The 18,330-nt window shown below is 41.7% G+C and overlaps 1 protein-coding gene across 8 annotated transcripts in view; it reads left to right on the top strand.

Moving 5' to 3' along the window:
* Positions 1-689: 689 nt before the first annotated feature.
* The window catches only part of SULF1 (sulfatase 1), a 169,473-nt gene continuing 151,832 nt past the window's right edge, over positions 690-18,330 (top strand). For 4 of the 8 annotated variants that reach the window (XM_057307732.1, XM_057307731.1, XM_057307733.1 and 1 more), the window contains exon 1: positions 726-1,013. The gene's annotated coding sequence lies outside the window, so the exon portion shown is untranslated. Of the gene's footprint in view, positions 1,014-18,330 lie in introns of all 8 variants that reach the window. The other 4 variants (XM_048212461.2, XM_057307730.1, XM_048212462.2 and 1 more) reach the window with 2 other exon arrangements.

Genomic DNA, 18,330 nt, shown 5'->3' on the forward strand with positions numbered 1-18,330 from the left:
TTGAGCTGTATGGACATTATAAGTGCAATTAACTAGAAGCCAATAAAAATAATCGATGACAGAGTGCAGCCCTCTGGTACCAAGTGCTTTTACAAAGAGATGTCTGTGAAAGCAGCAAGTGATTAAAAAAGCCACCTTTATCTATGGGAGTGTGTGCTATTTTACATGAGTAGAAACTAAAATGATTTCCATTGACTCTTTCTGAAGTTCAGCCTGTGGCAAACAGTGAGGAGCTGTATGTGGGAATAGACGAGTTGTGGCTCTTAGCCGTGCCCCCACCCCTTTTCTCCCTGGAATGTTGGAGGCAGCCATGAGCTAATCAAAGGAAGGTAGGAGTTGAGATCTCAAAATGTAGATGTCACATTTCAGTGCAAGCTACTCCTACATTAACACGTTATCAGTGTGTCAGGATGAATCTTTTATCTCCTGGAGGTGGTGGTGGTGTATGTGTATGTGGGGGGGGGGGAGTGGGGGTGCCTCGCTCAGAAGATTGCCCTCACCAGGTTGGCAGGAAAAGATTTTTAGTGTTTCTGTGCATACCTCGGAGGGTCCCAGTCGTCCCCGGGGAGCACCAGGAGTTGTGAAAAGTAACGCACAACTGGCCGCAAGAATAATTCATTCCCTCCACCTTCTCTTTAGCACCTCCCACTTCTCCTCTCTTTATAGCCGTCCTTTCTCTCTGAAATCTCAGGTTACTTGACTGGGAGTTCTCAGACCTCCAGTTTCAGTCCTGCCCTCAGCCTCCAGTCGGTGAGAGACACCCAGCCCCAGCGATTGGATTGGGCAGCCTGTCTTGACACACCACTGTGCTGAGTGCTTGAGGACGTGTTTCACCAGATGGTTGGGGTTAGTGTGTGTCATCACATTCGAGTGGGGATTAGGAGCAGGAAGGCTGCCTTGCTGGAGCTGTGTGGTCTTCTCCAAGTGAGAGTTGCAGGCAAGAAAACTACTTTGCTTTTGGAAGAAGAGGAGGAATTCATTTTCTGCAGCCACAAGAAAGGCAGTTTTTTCAGGTAAAGTAAAAGACATCGAATGCTTCTCTCTCTCCCTCTCTCTCTCTCAACATAGTTTTGAATGGAATGGTAGTACAGCACACTTGTCAAAGCCAGTTGTTACTATCCTATCAATGCTGCTATTGTACGGCGGACAGATAACAGTGAGCATAGCTCGGTGCTTGGCTGTCTTTACAGAACTAACACTCCCCATGCCTTGCTCTTGAAGGTGTAGCTAGGAAAATGTCTTTTGGAGCGGTATTTGTACGCTTTAATATCCTCGGTACCCACCCCAAACAGGAGCTATAAATTGTTCGTAAAGGACAGATCGGGCCAGGAAAGCATTGATTTTAGCTTTCAGAATTAAAATGCACTTTCAAACTGTTGCATTTTTACCACTCAGCTTATAAAGATCCTTTCAGGAGTCTATTTCTGAGTTGGCTAGCCGAGATGGAAATGCTTTCTTAACCGGTTTTTTCAATGTACATTATGTCTGATTTATGATGGACCCAAGTGTTTTTAGCAAAAATTTGGAGATTGAAAACTCCTTAAGAGAAGAGGCTGCCCTCTGAGCAGCTGATAGACCGGCTTTAAAACAAAAATGCTTAGAGCTAGAAGAAAAGCAGAAAAGGAGGAAGTAGGAAAATGCTCTTTCACGGAGTTTATCCTCTTGCAGCTGCAGGGGAGCAGATGGAGGTAATTCATTTGCAGATCTGTTTGTGAAAGTTTTACAAGTCATTGAAAACTAAAGTAGCATCTCTGTAATGGATCATTAAAGTCACTCCGTTTATAGGTTTTAAACAGGCTATCTGAAGTGTTAATTAAATGGAAATAGATTTTCTGGCTGGGTTCTAAACAAACATTAAAAAAAAGGTTTCAATTATAAATTAGTCATTGGAAATTAATGGTCATCCGGTGCCGGAGCAACAGTCAGTGAGTTGTCAGCGTGCATGTGAGTAGCTGGTCACGTAGCCCCTCTGCCCGAAGCCCCACCAGAATTAAATCGAACTGAATATAACAACAGGGCGTATATACTACGTTGAAGGTGTGATATAAAGAAGGCCTTTCAAACCGATGCCTTGTTTTTACAGGGATCAAAACATAAAATCTTCATTTTTCAAATTTCTGGTCCCGCTAGGTGAGTCAGTGAGCTACTTTCTTTGCACCCTGGCAGACTCGCCCTCCTACACCCAGGTGCATATGCCCGTGGCGCTCAAGATTTCTCGCTCCTACTGGACTCTCACCTTTGGTAGAGAAACCCAACACTGCCCTTACCCTTTGCAGGTGAGGCATTCGATGAATAACACTGTATAGAAGCTATTCTGAAACAGGAGCTGTTTCATAGGCTGAACAACAGGATTTATGGCGAGAGCTTTGTGATTTTTGTATTCAGCTGTATGAAGATGCCTGTAAAATTATGTTTCCACTCGCAGTATACATTTTTTCTTGCAGCCAGACAGTTGATATTTTTTCATCTTCTCTTTAAAAAGTGATGATTAAACCAACATTTCAGTATGGTGTTTAGCTGCGATTCGCAGGGTTCTCTGGTTGTGGTCTCCAAGCCTTCCATGAGAAAGCCTCCTCATAAATAACCAGGCAGTTATTACGACCGAGTATTATCCGATTCCCAATATTACATAACCCAAATAGGACTAAGTTCATAAGCTGAAGTCTTCTGGAATTCCAGTCATTCCATTATGGCTTTACAATGGAACTGGGCTTAAAAAAATAAAGACAGAGAGGCAAACTCGTGTCTCGGGTTCTGCTAGGCTGAGGGCTCCAAGCATAGCTCGTAGCAGGTATGGTGCTGACCACCAATGCCATGTTTCACTGTCGCAGAAGTATGTCGGAGAAAGTAAAGTTCCTCCTCGCGGGACGGGGAGGTGCGCTGTGATGGCATCTAACAAAGCCAAGTTCCGAGTAGCGGTGGGAGCCCCACAGCAGATGTCATTCACGTTGCAGACTGACCACCAGGCTGCCGGCCCAGGACTTGGACAACCCGGGACAATTCCACATCCCCCCGCCCCCCCCCCCCACCAAAGTCCATTGTATGCAGCATTAGGCAGGATGGAGACAAAAAAGGAAAGGCTGAGAAATAATAAATTCACACCTTGAGAAGGCAAAGGGGTGTGTCATCCCTCCCCCCACCGGGCTAAAGTAATATGAAGTTCTTAGCTCCACTAAAAGGCTCTGCTTAAAAGACAGTGCCCACAGGGCAATCCCAGTGCTTGTCAAATCTAAATCCACGGTTCCAGATGGTAAACATTCAGAGACATATTTATGGTGACTTCTGCATACCTCCGTTTGACATTTGGTTTCTTCCTGACAGCACTTGCGCTGGTAACACACATGAAGTTCCCATCAGTATCGCAACAGCTGGAAAAGTGTTTGAGCGCCAAGGCGGGCCCTCCCAGTGAAGGGAAAAATAACCGGGAGTGCAGATCTCCATTTGCACTGCGGATGCGTCCTGCTATCTAGGCGCGCAGTGAGCTATCTCAGAGGTGAAAAACCCTCTGAAAGCTCGATTCAGTAAGTTGCAAAATCCACTTTTATGGCGGAGTGGAAAACTCAAATACATGAGTCCAAATCTCCACTGACCTGGTGCTAGCTTATGAGTGGGAATCTTCATTAAAGAATTAAAAGGGCTCTTCTCTGTTTCCTTCTAAGGAAATTTATGTGACTTCAGGGACATTGTTGTGGTCCTTTCCATTGTGATAGTTAGTAGTAGGGACAAGTGTCAAGGGTGACACCTTGCATTTCCTCTCCTGACTCTGTATCCATGTGGGAATGCATAGGGGGTTGTGCCTTTTGTATTTTAGATTTAAAGCGGTTTACTCTTTACAAATCCATAAAGCAAGGTTTGTGATCCTCAGTATTGAGCTTTCTCCAACCACTGCCATGTGGATGAGGCCAACCAGTGGGTCAGGTCAGGACATCTGGTTCTTTTTTCCCTGTACAATATTTTTGTGTAGAAAGCGTGAAGTACGTTTAAGGGGATTAAAATGTTTAAGGCGCGGACTCTAAATAGATTATTATTTTTATCATCATTATTGACTTTGAGGGAAAAGAAGCTCATGTATGAAATTAATTCTATGATCATATGGTAAATTTACCTTTACTTTAGATTAGATCCTTGGGTAGGGGGAGGCATTTGAAAGAAGATATTTTTGGAAAAAGTTTGTCCTGAAATGTGTTTCCTATTTGAAGTATTTTCAATTCTATCTCAATATGCTGGGAAGGAGGGGAATTAGCCTGTTAGCTTTTTTTTTTTTTCTCCCTCTCTCTAATATCCCCCTCACCCCCATAGCTAATCTGTCGTCAAATTCTGTGAGTCCTTCCTTTCGAACATCTCTCACATCTGGCCCGCAGCCACTGCTCCAGAAGGATCACGTCACATGTGGGTCATTACAGCAGCCTCCTAGCAGGTCCGCTTGCCTCCATTTCCCTCTTCTGTCCACCCCTTCAGACTGAGCTTCCCAGAACTCTGCTTCCGTCAAAGCATTTCTGAGCTGAGAATTCCTACCACGTGGGCCCTCATTACCCACAGAATGCAGTTCACAGGACATGCTGGCCATCTGTTATTTGGTCCCAACTTTCCAACTGTGTTTCTTCCACCAAATCAACACAGCAGCCCAAGTCTCCTGTTCCTGCAGCTCAGCTGGCTTGTTCGGCTCCCACCCCCTCCTGGTCTCTTCTCCTAACCCAACCACTCTAGCTTTCAAGCTTGTCTGCAAAATGAGCACTGTTCTTACCGGTTCCACATTTGTGAGACTGTGTGTAGAACATTCATCACCTCTCTAAACTCATCCTTCAAAATGTCCGCTTAAGTCCCATCTCCTCCGAGAAGCCTCCCCTGACTACCACATCTCACAGTGATGTTTTCCTTCCCTTGAAGCTGACCATTAGTGATCCATGGGTGGAACTTGGCACATTTGCTTTCTTGTCTTGTTGTCTACTTTGCCGTTTTCTCCCTTGACTCTTGAGGTAGAGTGAAGTCTCCTAAGACAGGGACTGGCTTGGTCCACTTTTGTTTCCCATGGAAGATACTAATAAGTGTGTATCGACTAGCTCACAGGGACATTCCAACATGCAAGACACTTTTCTCTCTGGGTACCCCACTTTAGAGCCGTCTCCGCCCATGAGAGAAAAGAAAAAAAAAAGATGACACCTGACTGGCTGTATGTGGGGGTAGCTTAGAAAAAATTCCACTTAGAATGTGAAATTATTGCCCCAAATTAAGTTTGAGTATTATAATGACAGCTCTCCATCTATTTCAGCTTTCTGTAACTATGGTAGAAATGACATCTATTAGCTGCCCCTTATGGTATAGAATTTCAACTATCATTTTGGAAGCAGGAGAGTAGAGTCTTGGGTTTAGACAGACTTGTGTTCTAATCTAAGGACCACCTCTCAGTAGCTGAGTGGCCTTGGACAGGTGACTTACCATCCAGCGTCTTGACAGAGACAAAGATACTTACCTTGAGGACGTTGTGAAGAGAACACATAAAGCGCGTGGCTTGGCGCATGACAATAATGCGAGAGAAAAAAAGTTGGTAGGTACAGATAATAGATCCGAGCTGCATGGCTGTGCTGAGATGAACACATCTCTTGTTAGTCATTAATTTTGTGTATTTATGGTGTGTCTTTAACCTTTTCTGCCACCAAAGGCAGGGGGAAGGGGAAGAAAGCTCAAAAGTGTGAGATTGGTGGACGTGGGGAGAGATGGAGAGGGAGGGGAGAGCAGAGGAAGTGGGAGAGGGAGATGGAGGGGTGGCCACTTTTGGCATTAGGAGTTTGGAGCAACTGAGTTAATGGATCTGTGGGGACAATGGTGACAGTTGAATACACTTCGCAGGGAGGAGCAGAGTCCTGGGTCCTGCATTAAAAGATAATAAAGAGCAGGCCCTGGGCTGCAGTGCTGGGGAAACAAAGGGTCGGAGCAGTGGACCCCAGCAGGGAGCTGAATTCACCAAAGGGTCATGTGCTCCTCTTCCTTCCTTCGGACCCACTATTTAGAAAGAAATAATAACTTGGCAAAACATTGTAGGAGTCAGGTCAAGCTTCCAGAAATAATTGGTAAAGCAAGATACCATTTAGACAAAACAAGGGGCTTGGACCTTTGCCGTCCTTCACCTCCAAACCAAATTTCACAAAAAGCTGAAAGCAATCAGCCTGAGCTCCGTTCTGTTCCCAAACTCCGCACCCACCATCACACACTGAGCCTTCTCTCTGTGCCCTTTCCCCAGCAGGGCAGCTGACTGAGAAATTATCTCACAAAGCACTGAATGCCATCTCACAAACATGTCCGTGGACACTGGTCATTCGGTTGCAGTTTTCAGGATCTTGGGACAGATCAAAGGATAGTCTTTCCAATCCTGACCATCTGGTCTACACCTGCCCCAGGCCAGGGAGAGGAAAGAAATTGGAACTCCTCTAGGATAAAGGACAAGGCAGTATTTCTGGAAATACCTCCCTTTCCCGCAAACAGGTCGAGAACCTTGCTTAACAGTTATGTTGCTGACCTCCCCTCAGCTGCAACAACTAACCGCACTCTCTTTGCCCTCAAATTATGTGATCCTTGTACCACTGCACAGTCATCTGTTAAACCTTGTTAATTAAAAAAGAAAGAAAGAAAATTAGCTCTCCACTTCACCTTCAAAGGTAAAACTTTTCCTTACACTCTGATTTTCTTTTTAACCACAGAGCTACAAATCTGTGAGACACTATTTGTACATTTTTTGAAAATGTGAATCCAAAGGACTCGGACGTGCTGCTATTTAACCATAGTGGGGGAGATGGATATTAAAATGCTATGCTGGATAAATGAACAGACACACCATGTTTCTGGGTAAAAAAAAAACAACAAAAAACAAAAAACAAAAAAACAAAAACAACTCATTGTGAGAGGTAAAGTGTCCCAAAATTAATCTCCACATTTTGTGTAATCCTAGTGACATTTTCACACAAGGTGAGATGACTGGCAGTGGGAGCGGAGTTGGGGAACGGGCAAGAGCACAGATGACTCTGCTCGAATGTAAAAGAAGAATTCTAAAGTTCACCTGGGTAATAAACGCATGAGCCAGCCTCGACATTTTTGTAAGAGAAGAGGACCGTAGCAAGATGGGGACTTGTTTTTATCACATATCCCCGTATGTTATAAAACTACAATAATTGAATTTTCTGTTCTTAAACCATTGGCTCCGACATAGATGTTTATCGACCTTCACATATTTCTGCTTCGGTTGTGTTCTCCTCAGTTTTAATCTTTTTTTTTTTTGGCGTTACCCAGGTCTTCAGTTTAGCTACAGGTTCCTCTATTCTATTACTCTTCTGTTGCCACAATTAACTGAAACCCCGAACTAGTATGACTTTGTGGTCCAGTTTTTCCCATCTGCAAATAGAGCTAATCCTCTATGAACTTTTTCACTTCATAAAAAACCGAAAATCAATTTGCCTCAAGAACTCAGGAGAATCCCTCTCAATCCATTCGCTTGATGAAAGAAGCCCAAAACATACCGGCCTAAGAGTTGTCCCACTTTTCTGAGCAGTAATAGAACACTCCTAATGAACAAAATAGAAATCCGAATTGCAGAGAGCTTTGTTGTCCAGTTTCGTGGTGTGTTGTATGGCTCAGGCATATCGTTATAACACCTGCTGTATGACTTTAAAATAAAACTGAAAGTTCGGCTCTTATAAGATATTAGCTATACCACAGTCATGGTGAGAAAAGATTAACTGCATGCCAAGTGTGCATTTATTAAATTAATTTAGAAGTGTGCACCTGTGGATATTATCTTCAAACTCATATCACTAATATGGCTTAGCACCAAAATCACGTTTCTATAATATAACATGTCCTCTGAATAGACTTCCTGCCAGTTTAAAGCCTCCCCCTTAACCTTCACCTGCCAATAATCAATCTTCCCCTGAATAGAAGTTCCGCGTAAACAGATGTGCTTGGCATCGCATCCAGATATTCTTAACTTCAGCTTTTAACTTTCATGCGTAAGAAGTGCATCCCAGCAAAGAGGCCCCTGCAATTCACGTGCTCCTTTTTTCCTCTTGAGAGCTTCATGCTGCTAAGAGAAAGAAAAGTGTTCTGAATATAGCAGATGAATAAAAGCATAGTTGATGTAGTATTTGTCATTTGAGACACCACGTGAGAGGCCTCACGTGTGTTGTCACCATCTTTTTCATATATAAGATCTATATTTAGTAGAAGAGATTTGGGGGATATAGTCAATACCAAACAGCTTAAATGACTTTTTAGCAGTTGAGCTGATGCCCTAATGCGCCTTCTAAATAGAGTCGGAGCCAGAAGGAACAGGCTTAAGAAAGTGCCACTGATTTGTTAATTCATTTATTCCATAGGTATTTGAGAGCTTCCTGTGTATTTCTATCCCAATCCCAAAGTGGAGGGGAATACAAAATAATACAGGACACCATACCCGCCCTGAAGGAATATCTAGCTCAGGTGTGAGGAGACATGCGCACAAACAATTGTTTAGTAGTAATGCAAAGAATGCGGTCATTAAGTATCAATTATTTGTTCTAATTAAATATAAAGGGCATCAACAGAGCCCCCTGTGGGAGGAACTGGAACCTGAGGTGGGCAAGACTTTGCTCAAGGTCGATAAGCAGATGAATCAGAACTGTGTGGGGCCAATTTATTTACCCTCTCTTTCACTCGGTTTCATTCTCTGTAAAATGGAGATATGAGTACCGCAGAGGGTTGTTATAAAGGTTAAATGAAATAATAAAACTAGGATGCTTAACACAGGCATAGACCATAGTGAGCGCTCCCACAGCTGTATCTTTTTCCAAGAGGGAGGAAAGTTCCGCCTGGGTGAGGACTTGAACTTAAGCCAGGTCTGTCAATTTCACATTAGGACACAGCATTTTTGAATCCGCGCATTTGCATGGATGCACTTTGGGAATACAATGAAGGCGGGCACTAGGCAAAGAGGAGAAGGAAGAAAGGAAGGGAGAAAGGTAGAAAAGAGGAGTGATAGAAGAAAAGAAGAAAGAAGAACAGGGAGGTGAAGAAAGAGTGTGGTTCTCTGATGCTTCTACTCTGCACTCTCTTCTGTCTCAAGCATTTCATGTGAGAGCTACAGTAGGCTAGATTCTGGAGTGTTCTGACACATCAAGTAGACAAGTTGGATTTTATAGTTAAACAGGTGCTTTAGGAAGGTTAAGCAGTATGCTTTTCAAGAATGGGGGGAGACAGATTAAGAAAGAGAGAGATTGAAAGAGAGAGAGAAAGAAGAGAGAGAATAAGACAATTGGGAGGGTACCAAAAGTCTAAAAAAAAAACATTGCCTAGTCCCGATGACAATGTTGAGAATGAGGAAAGGACAGATGTAAGAAAGGTTATGAAGAAATAAATAACGGTATCAATAACTTGGTGATTGGTCAAATAGAGGACAAAAGAAAGACAAGTGACAGAAATGACACTGAAGTATCAAACCCAGCAAACGGGGATGGTGACACCACCTTAGGAAAACGGGGGTCCTGGAAGTAGAATTTCATTTTGTAGCACCATAAATTTCCAACATGACAATGGTCATTATGGAACAAATGTTTATCTGGTATCTGTAAATTAATAACTACACCTGGGATAACTTTATAATACAATCATGGCAAATATATATGTCTATATAAATGCTCCATAACATAATTTAAACATGAAATCGATGACTCATAAGATAGAATGCATAATGGTCTTTTTAAAAGAGATTTTATTTATATATTTAAGAGAGAGAGAGAGTGAGCATGGGAGGGGGGCAGAGGGAGGAGCAGGCTCCCGCTGAGCAGGGAGCCCCATGTAGGACTCAATTCCAGGACCCTGAGATTATGACCTGAGCCAAAGGCAGACACTTAACCTACTGAGCCACCCAGGCTCCCCTTAACTGTTTTTTTTTAAAACGATATATTCCTTAGATAAAAAGGATCTTCTCTTAGATTAAGAAAATGGTTGGCCAAACAACTATTCTAGTGTTTTTAAATGCTGGGGGAGGTAATGAATTTTCAACTCAGAATAACAAATCACCTCTGCTGAATACCTATAATTCTCTTCTTTCGACTAAGAAAATGCTGGTGGAGAGGGACGTATAATTTAAAGAGAGTCTAGAAGCAAGACAAAATGAGATATTGACGTTGCTTCTGTTCATAAAACTTCAGATCCTACCTTAGAAGAGATGAGTTGGACATCCTTGTGCAGAATGTATGAATGACTTATTTTACAAATGATACAGACACTCCCTTCTGCATTCACGATAAAGACAAATCATTCTTAATTTTAAGGTTTGGGAAAGGTTCCCCCCTACTTTTCTTTGCATCCCCTCTCACTTCGCCCTTTTATTTTACTTGTTTCAGCCACACTTTATGTTAAGATCCTCTTCAAAATAGGGAAGTCATGCTTTAGTCACTTCCTTAAACTAAGTCAAGGGATAGTCAATAGATTAGGTGTAATTTTATTATACATAGAAGATTGTATTTGCCATTTCCAACTCTGACACTAGATGTTGGGGGCAGCATGACTGAAAGAATAAACTACTTGAGTCAGCAAGATTTGGAATGAAAATGTAGTCTTATTACTAGAAATTTGTGGGAATAGCATTGACCTGTGGAGACTTGACAGCATTCTGGTTCCTCAAAAGGGACTTGGGTGCTATTCAAGTTTTTAATGAAGACTTTGGCCTGTTTTATTTTACTCAACTGAGTTTTCTGAACCACGTTCCCTGGTTCCTATGGGAGAAATGCCAGCCTCAGTCACAGCACCTGTAATCCATTTCTCATTCAGGGTTGCCATGCATGATGGTCTAATTGGCATGAGCCAGTTGATATTTGAGAGCTATTAATGGCTAATGATTTAATTGGTACTCCATGAGACATCCAGCTTAATGAACCAAGGGGAAAATATATAACACACAAGTGCCATAGTTAGATCAACAAACAGCGTCTGCAGCAAGCACGAAAGCTGGGCTCTGCTGCCAGGCTTAAGACCGGCTCAGATTTCTTCATCTCGTACCCCCTTAGATCAGTGGGCTAGTGTGCTTGCGGGGAGATTGGGGTGTGGAACACGAGCTGATATCCCTAAACTTCTTAACTTCAGACCATCTAAATTCTGATTTCAATTCAGGATTCTACCCCTACATGGTCAACTTGTAGGCCCGCCTCAGAGGGACAAAGACCTCCTGAAGTGCGGCCCTTGCTTAAAAAAAAAAAAATAATAATTCAGAGGAAGAGGAAAAAATATTAATGTAGCCAAAATATGTTGTTAGAGAGTCACTTTTTTGACACCAAAATAAAGACCAAAAAAAAAAAAAAAACCCAGAAAGAAAATACACTATAGTTTCATATATAGCAATTATTATTTTCATTAGCCGTTTTGCTCCAAAAATAGCTATCCGTTGTTGATCAACCATTCCGATCAACCATTATAGTAGTTCCGGAAGTGGATTTGGAGGTGTTCCTATGATTGCTTCTGCCACTGTCATAACCCCTATGGAAGCTTAGAACATGCCACTGGACTGCCTCATTGGCTTCAGGTAAACCATATTTCATGGTGGGCAAGTAATAAGTTTAAATGGTATTAGCAATGAAATAAAATTCGCTGAATGAGGCAGTAGTGTTATAGTTAGGAAAAAGAGGCAAGGTGGTACAGTGGGAAAAACCTTGAAAACCTGGATTCTAGAACTGGGCTACCATTAGTATTGTGATGTTGAACACACCAGCTAACCTTTCAGGAGCATGCCACCCACCACCTCTTTGCCTTTATTTTGCCTCCCCCACACCCCACCCCTCAGCCCCCCATCTAGATTACGTTATTCTTTACTGGCAAACTCTGCCCTTCCCTTAAAACAAGCCTAAATGAAGAAAACATTCCCCTTGAAACTGAAAGGCATGGGGGGGGGGGAGCAAGGGGAAGGACTTTAATCCAGTTTTGCATCACCTCATGCTAAATCGAGTGCTGTTCTTTATCTTTTCCTTATTCCCACTCATCTTACACACCACCATTAAGCTGACCTTCCTTTAGCGCTCTTTCCCCGTGTCCTGCTATTACCCTGAAACAGCCATCTCTCCGTTTTCTACAGCGTCCAGTCTAAAGCAAATATCAGCATTTAGGGACCTGCATAATCGTCTCCACTATAACCACCCACTTCACGTCTACACTTCCTGCTCTTCACTAAAGCTGGTGCGTTGGCTCTGGAATTCACGCCACTTACTTCTACTACTAAGCGTTGCTCATACTGTTTTCTGGGCTGGGGCTGTCCTCCCATCACGCTTCTGAATGTCCAAATTTCACCCCAGTCTTGAAGAAAAATCACCCATTCCCTTCATTGAACTTTCTTTTCCTAACTATTCCCATAATAGAACTATTCCTTCTCATAGGTGCTCACCACTTAAAATCTTGTCATATAATTTTAGCTCTTAATTAGGTACAATTTTGCATTTATTATTACTCTTCGTAGATTTTTAAGGACAATCGGGATAGAAAATTGCATTTTGGTTATTGAGCAATTTTAGCCAACCAATCAGCAGCGGATCCATAGTTACACCAGGCAATTCTTTGGATAATGTGGAAGGCACTATCTTACGTGCTGCTTCTCTGGCTTAATTTTTTTTTTTTTCCGTCTTCTGCCTACATCACTTTCCAGGGCTGCATTTGAGCCAGCTGGATTCCCTCCAGAAACAGATTCAAATAGACAATAGGCCAACTAGAATTCCCATCTTCCTTGATCAGATGTGAAATTGTATAGCTGGGTGTCACTCACATGCCAGCCACTCAGGATTCTATGTTATCAATTAATTTCTGTTGAGAGCTGAACTGAGGAGTTTGTGACAATTCTGTTTCTAAGGACCTGCAAAATTACGGCTAGACAAGAATTTCAGAGATAGCGACAGATACATAGACTCGTGTCGTCTGAATGAATATATTCACTACCTGATGCATAGCATAAATTAAAATGCCCTATCAACTCCATAGAAATCATCCTGCTTCTCTCTCTCTCTCTCTCTCTTTTTATTTTGTACTAGGATTTGATTGTAAAAATTCTTTGGCTAGGAGTTGAATTCTCAGTTGTAGGACAATTAGCCAGTCAGATGACAAGCTTTAAATTACGCCAAAGAAAAAGGAAGTTAACACACATTCTGTCAAAGCTACTGGATCTTTTTTCTTGTAGTTGTTAAAAATACTTTAGAATTCGGGATAATTTCCCTAATTTCCCTTTCCAGGAAAGTTACATAAATTACTGTGGAACACAGAATGTTACAGGTATAGCTTAGAGATCATCTAAGTAAAATCCAGGAAACTGAGGCCTGGTGGCTATTCAGACACCCGCCGAAAATCACAAAACTCATTCTTACCAGAGAAACTTCTACAAGCTAGGCTTCACCAAGAAATGCAAGTCAGTGAAATTCTACCAAGACCAAAGGGAGTTCATGCGTCCATTGGACATTAGGACCTAATAAGAATGCGAAGGTATGAGCCCACCTCTGTTTGTGACCATGGGCCCTCTTGCTGAGTGCTAAGATAAATAATCAGGTATTGTAGAGAATTCTTGAGACTGGGACAAATACAAGAAAAAGCATTTATTGTTCAGGTATATTCCTTGCAGAAAATCCATTCTCACACAAATCCCAGGCACTGTTGCTACAGATGAAAGTTACGTAGCTTTAGTATAGAGAACCTTCTTTGTGGAGGCATGTTCTAACCTGCGCTCAAAGGATGCTACCCAAATGATGATGACAATAGTAATCATTATTCCTTCAAAACATTGGAGGAAAACGTTACTTGAACTAAATCATTGGAATTTGCAATATTTGGGTAAGCAAAGCAGATCCACTCTATCTGCGCGCATAAAACTGAGAGAGGACCAACCCAACTCTGAAGAGGTGGTGAATGGAATAATCAGCATCAGAATTCGTGTCTTCTAACTTCTATTTCACTGCTCCGTGCTTCAAGCGATTCAAAATATATCACATTTTCTCACTATTGGGGAAACCTTATTGCATTAGAACAGTTGAGCTGTTCCTCAGAAACAGCACCTCCTTGAGAAATAAACATTTGAAATTCTTACTCGGGTACTGGAATTTTCCCAAGAGAAGTAGAAAAGCAATATTCCTCATAGCTTAATAAGTTACATGAGTGTATATACCATTATCTATCTGTATTATTTATGTTTAAAACTGATTTATCTATAAGGGAAGTAAAATCAATCATTCTTGGGTTATAAATGTATTTCTTAGTCGTTAACTTACATTTTTTCGTGTTGTATTATAAAGAATAACAATTTAATAATTCAAAATAAAAGATTAATTTAGAATACTCAAGTGTGGTTTTGACTTTTTGACAAACAGTTTTGTTTCTAAAACGTGTTCTAGATTTCCTTTTCTTGTTGTTGTCGTAAGTATCTAAAGGAAGCCATTATGATTTTCAGGGCAATGAAAGAAATATGTGCGCGGAAAAGCAGTATTTGTACAAATATTTTTAAGTTATTGGTCGTATTTCACTCCACTGGAGAATGTGATCACAAATCTGGTTGGAATTATAAAGAAATCAAACTTACCAGTATTCCAACTTCTGATGAAAGGGAGAATTCTGCCGAGAATGTAAAGATAATGTGGCAGAGTAATTACCTGTTTGTCACAGAGCTAAACCTTATGACAGCGAACGCCAAAAAGGGTTTCTATGAAAATTACTTCTTTGGTTCATGAAAATGCTTAGGTTATACTATCTTCGACTAAACCTGCACGTTGAACACTTCTGTAAACACGCTTTCCTTTTTCCTATCTGTATTTCGAGCCGTTGTCTATAATGAAAATAAAGCAGGGCACGTTCACTACTTCAAGGGAGGACCCAAAGAAGTAAAGTTGAGCTCTAACTAAACTCCTTACAGCTCTCTAGTTCGGCCTTCTCCACCGTGCTCATAATCCCCACCAAAAAATACCACCCCAGAATCGCAAATGGGTAAAGTAAAAAAACAGCATAAAGATTCAAGTCCTTGCAGGAGGAATATAACCCAAAGTTCTGTCGCCTAGTGTGAGAGCATCTTTGCTGTTCTCTCGCTCACCCCAGAGACTCGAAAGTTCGCTCTCAGTGAGGGAGGGGAGAGAGAGCAAGCGAGCAATTGATAAAGGAATTGGGGCATATTGTTAACAACAGGTGAACCTGAGTAAATTATTCTGGCAACTTTTCTGTAAGGTAGCTCAACTCCCCAAACCTTAGTGGGGGTTTTTTGGTAATTATTTTCAAACACAGATTTTTTTAGAGAGACACAGGGGAGTTAAAGAATTCACATATGCAAATAGAGCTGATCTGCAGCACCGGGAGGAACTAGAATCCAGGTCTTCTATTTCTCCACACTTCCTCCAAACTTATCATTTATTTCTGCATAAGTTGAAAAGTAATTCCCACGTCATCTATAAAGCATAACCACACCTTTCTCCAGTCAGTCATCAAGGATCAGTACACAGCCCAGGAACACTCATTATTTAACTGTAACTTACTTATCACATTACCCATTGTAAATCATTTTTACAACCCTACTTATTTGATCCTCCTAATTCCTTGAATGAAGTAGATAACACAGGCAGAAATGGACCCATTTTACAGGTTAAGAAACAGGTTATGAAGGTAGCATATCATTATTATTCACAGCCACTAAATGGCAGAGTCATATTCTACAGACAGATACTCAGGTCCTAAAATTCCAGAACCAGTACTCGTTCCAATACATCCTCTTGATGTTCCAATGCCTTTTTATACCCCTGATGATCATATCTAAATCTTCCTGGGCTCATGTTGTATTTAGCAATAGAAAAAAAGAACATTCTTTTAAAGAACAAAACAAAATGAGAAAGATGCCTGTTTTATTTACTAATATTACATATAATAACAGCTGAGATTAACTATGTACCTGCCTGCCGTGTACAAGTAACTGCTTTATATACATCATCTAATTTAATTTTTTTCAACAACTCTATAACCTGGAGCCCCCATCATGCAAACATGGAAACGGGAGCTGAGAGCTTGACTCACATGACTGACAGAGTTGAGCTGCAGGGACCAAGTCAGCACCTGGACCACTCCAGACCCCCTATCATTAATGAAATCGTCCTTATTCCACATTTCTATTTTTTTTTCTTTAAGCCTGGTTGATAGTTTAACCAATTTCTTTATCATATATCCAGTAATTTTAAATTCTGTGAGTGACAACATTCTTTCCAAGAACATAGTTTGTATGGAAAAGCATATGGATGAAAAAGCAGGACCACATCTTAGTTACATCAACAGCGGCCCCTGACACACAGGAAGCATTCAATAAATGTTTGCCAAGTGAATGAATGATGTTCAGATTGCTCTAAAAAGCTTTTAAGATGTCATGATCTAAATACTTAAACACAAAACCTAAAAATTAAATTGGTTCAATTCGCCAAACCTCAGTTTTATAGCAAAGCACATCTTTTCAAAGCCAGAAAGAAGAAATAATAAAAGCAAACAAATTTCACATTTTTAAAAAGGCCTTTCCAGAAGTTGAACTGCTCTGTCGATGATCGGGCAGACGTGGCATTTGACTGTCTGGATAACCTCTTAGAGGATCACCTCTTGTCTACATGACAAAAAGCAATGCTCAGTCTCACTGCTGATTGGACTTCATGATTTTTCTTTTTGCTCTAACCAATTGGGATAAAAAGTAAACCCAGCTGACTTTCTAAGGTGCCCTCACAGGGGGCACCTGAGTGGCCCAGTCGGTTACGCGTCTGCCTTCGGCTCAGGTCATGATCTCAGGGTCCCGGGATTGAGTCCCACATCGGGCTCCCTGCTCACTGGGGAGTCTGCTTCTCCCTCTCCCTCTGCTCCTTCCTCTCTCTCTCTGTCAAATAAACACAAAATGAAATAATAAAATAAATAAGGTGCCCTCACAGGCACCCACTGAACAATGATGCAGGAAGGGACCAGTCAGGGAAGAGGGGAGCTCAGGATAAGCGGTAGGATATACAACATACATTTTTCCCTCTCTTCTTCCAACCCACACTTTCGGCCCTCCCTTTTGTGGTTTCTTCCCACTCCAAGGTTTTCAGTAATACTCATCTGTATATGTTTTTCCTCAAATAAGAATGGTTAGATGAGCTGAGAAGTGAGAAGACCACATTCACCTTCTTCCTTCCTCCATTAGTAATATGACCCCCGTCCTGGCCCCCTCACATGAGCACAGCACACAGATACCTTAAGTGCACAACTTAACCTTGCTGCAGCGTCAGGAAATTTCAGGGTAAAAACTACATGCATGGAAGTCAGTCACATATCAGGTCTCAGGTTACTCAGCTTGGCACCGGTTTAAAGCATAGAGCGATTCCTTTCAGAAACGGCCCATTATCACTCCCTTTGCTGTCCGTCATCCTTGCCTCAGGCTCTGGCTCTTAGCCTCTCATTCTTCTTACTAACGCACCTGCCAGCCCCAGACACGGGTACTTGCAGATTCTGCAGAACGAGGTTTTTTCCTGTCTCTGTCCCCACACATCCTCCACCAGCATCCCTCGAAGAGTACATGCTCTGTAGGTCTCCGTCCCACATAACTCCTGCTTTCTCTTCATCTTCTCAGCCCAATCTGCACTCCCGCGCTTTGCCCCAGCTCCCCTCTCTGGCGTATACGTCTTTGTATGTGCAATTTATTCCTCCACCTACTCACAAAAACACTGGAGGGGACAATCTGAATTTGGCACATACTGAATTTCCTAGATGGTGTTCCCTCTGTTCATATTTTCTACATCTCTCTAACCCACTGTTTTCTAGCAAAAGCTTTGTTGGGATTTCTAACACAAACCCCAACACCCTGAGTTTACCCGATCCCCTGAATAACTGTCCCCCAGGCTGAAGTCACAACAACATTCGTGTTACTGCTAGTGATTATCAATCACTGCCTTTTTACAGAGATCCCACTTGTTTTCCTTTATATAATTAAATATTCATATTTAAACACAGAAACCTAGGCAACTGTTGATAGGATCACCCCTTGGCTAATGCTTACTGAAAAAGGAATATATTTTTTACTCAGCTGGGGCAAATGATACCAAACTCATGCTTAGGACATGAACTTTGTAAAAGACTCTCAGAAAAAGGGAAGAGAAACCAAAGGATACTGAGTCCTTAGCACAGGATAGACCCTGCTATTCACACTAAGGCTCTATTAGTCATTCTAGTTCTGAGTAAAGGAGCTAGATGAAAATAATACACACCTGTAAAGCTAGGACTTGGACCCAAGTCAGTTTCTCTCTCAAAATCAATGCTGTGTCTCCAAAGAAAGTTCTATATAAATGCTAAACGGTAAAA

Source organism: Ursus arctos, unplaced genomic scaffold (genome assembly GCF_023065955.2).
Source record: "Ursus arctos isolate Adak ecotype North America unplaced genomic scaffold, UrsArc2.0 scaffold_6, whole genome shotgun sequence".
In the NCBI taxonomy this organism is placed as follows: Eukaryota; Metazoa; Chordata; class Mammalia; order Carnivora; family Ursidae; genus Ursus; species Ursus arctos.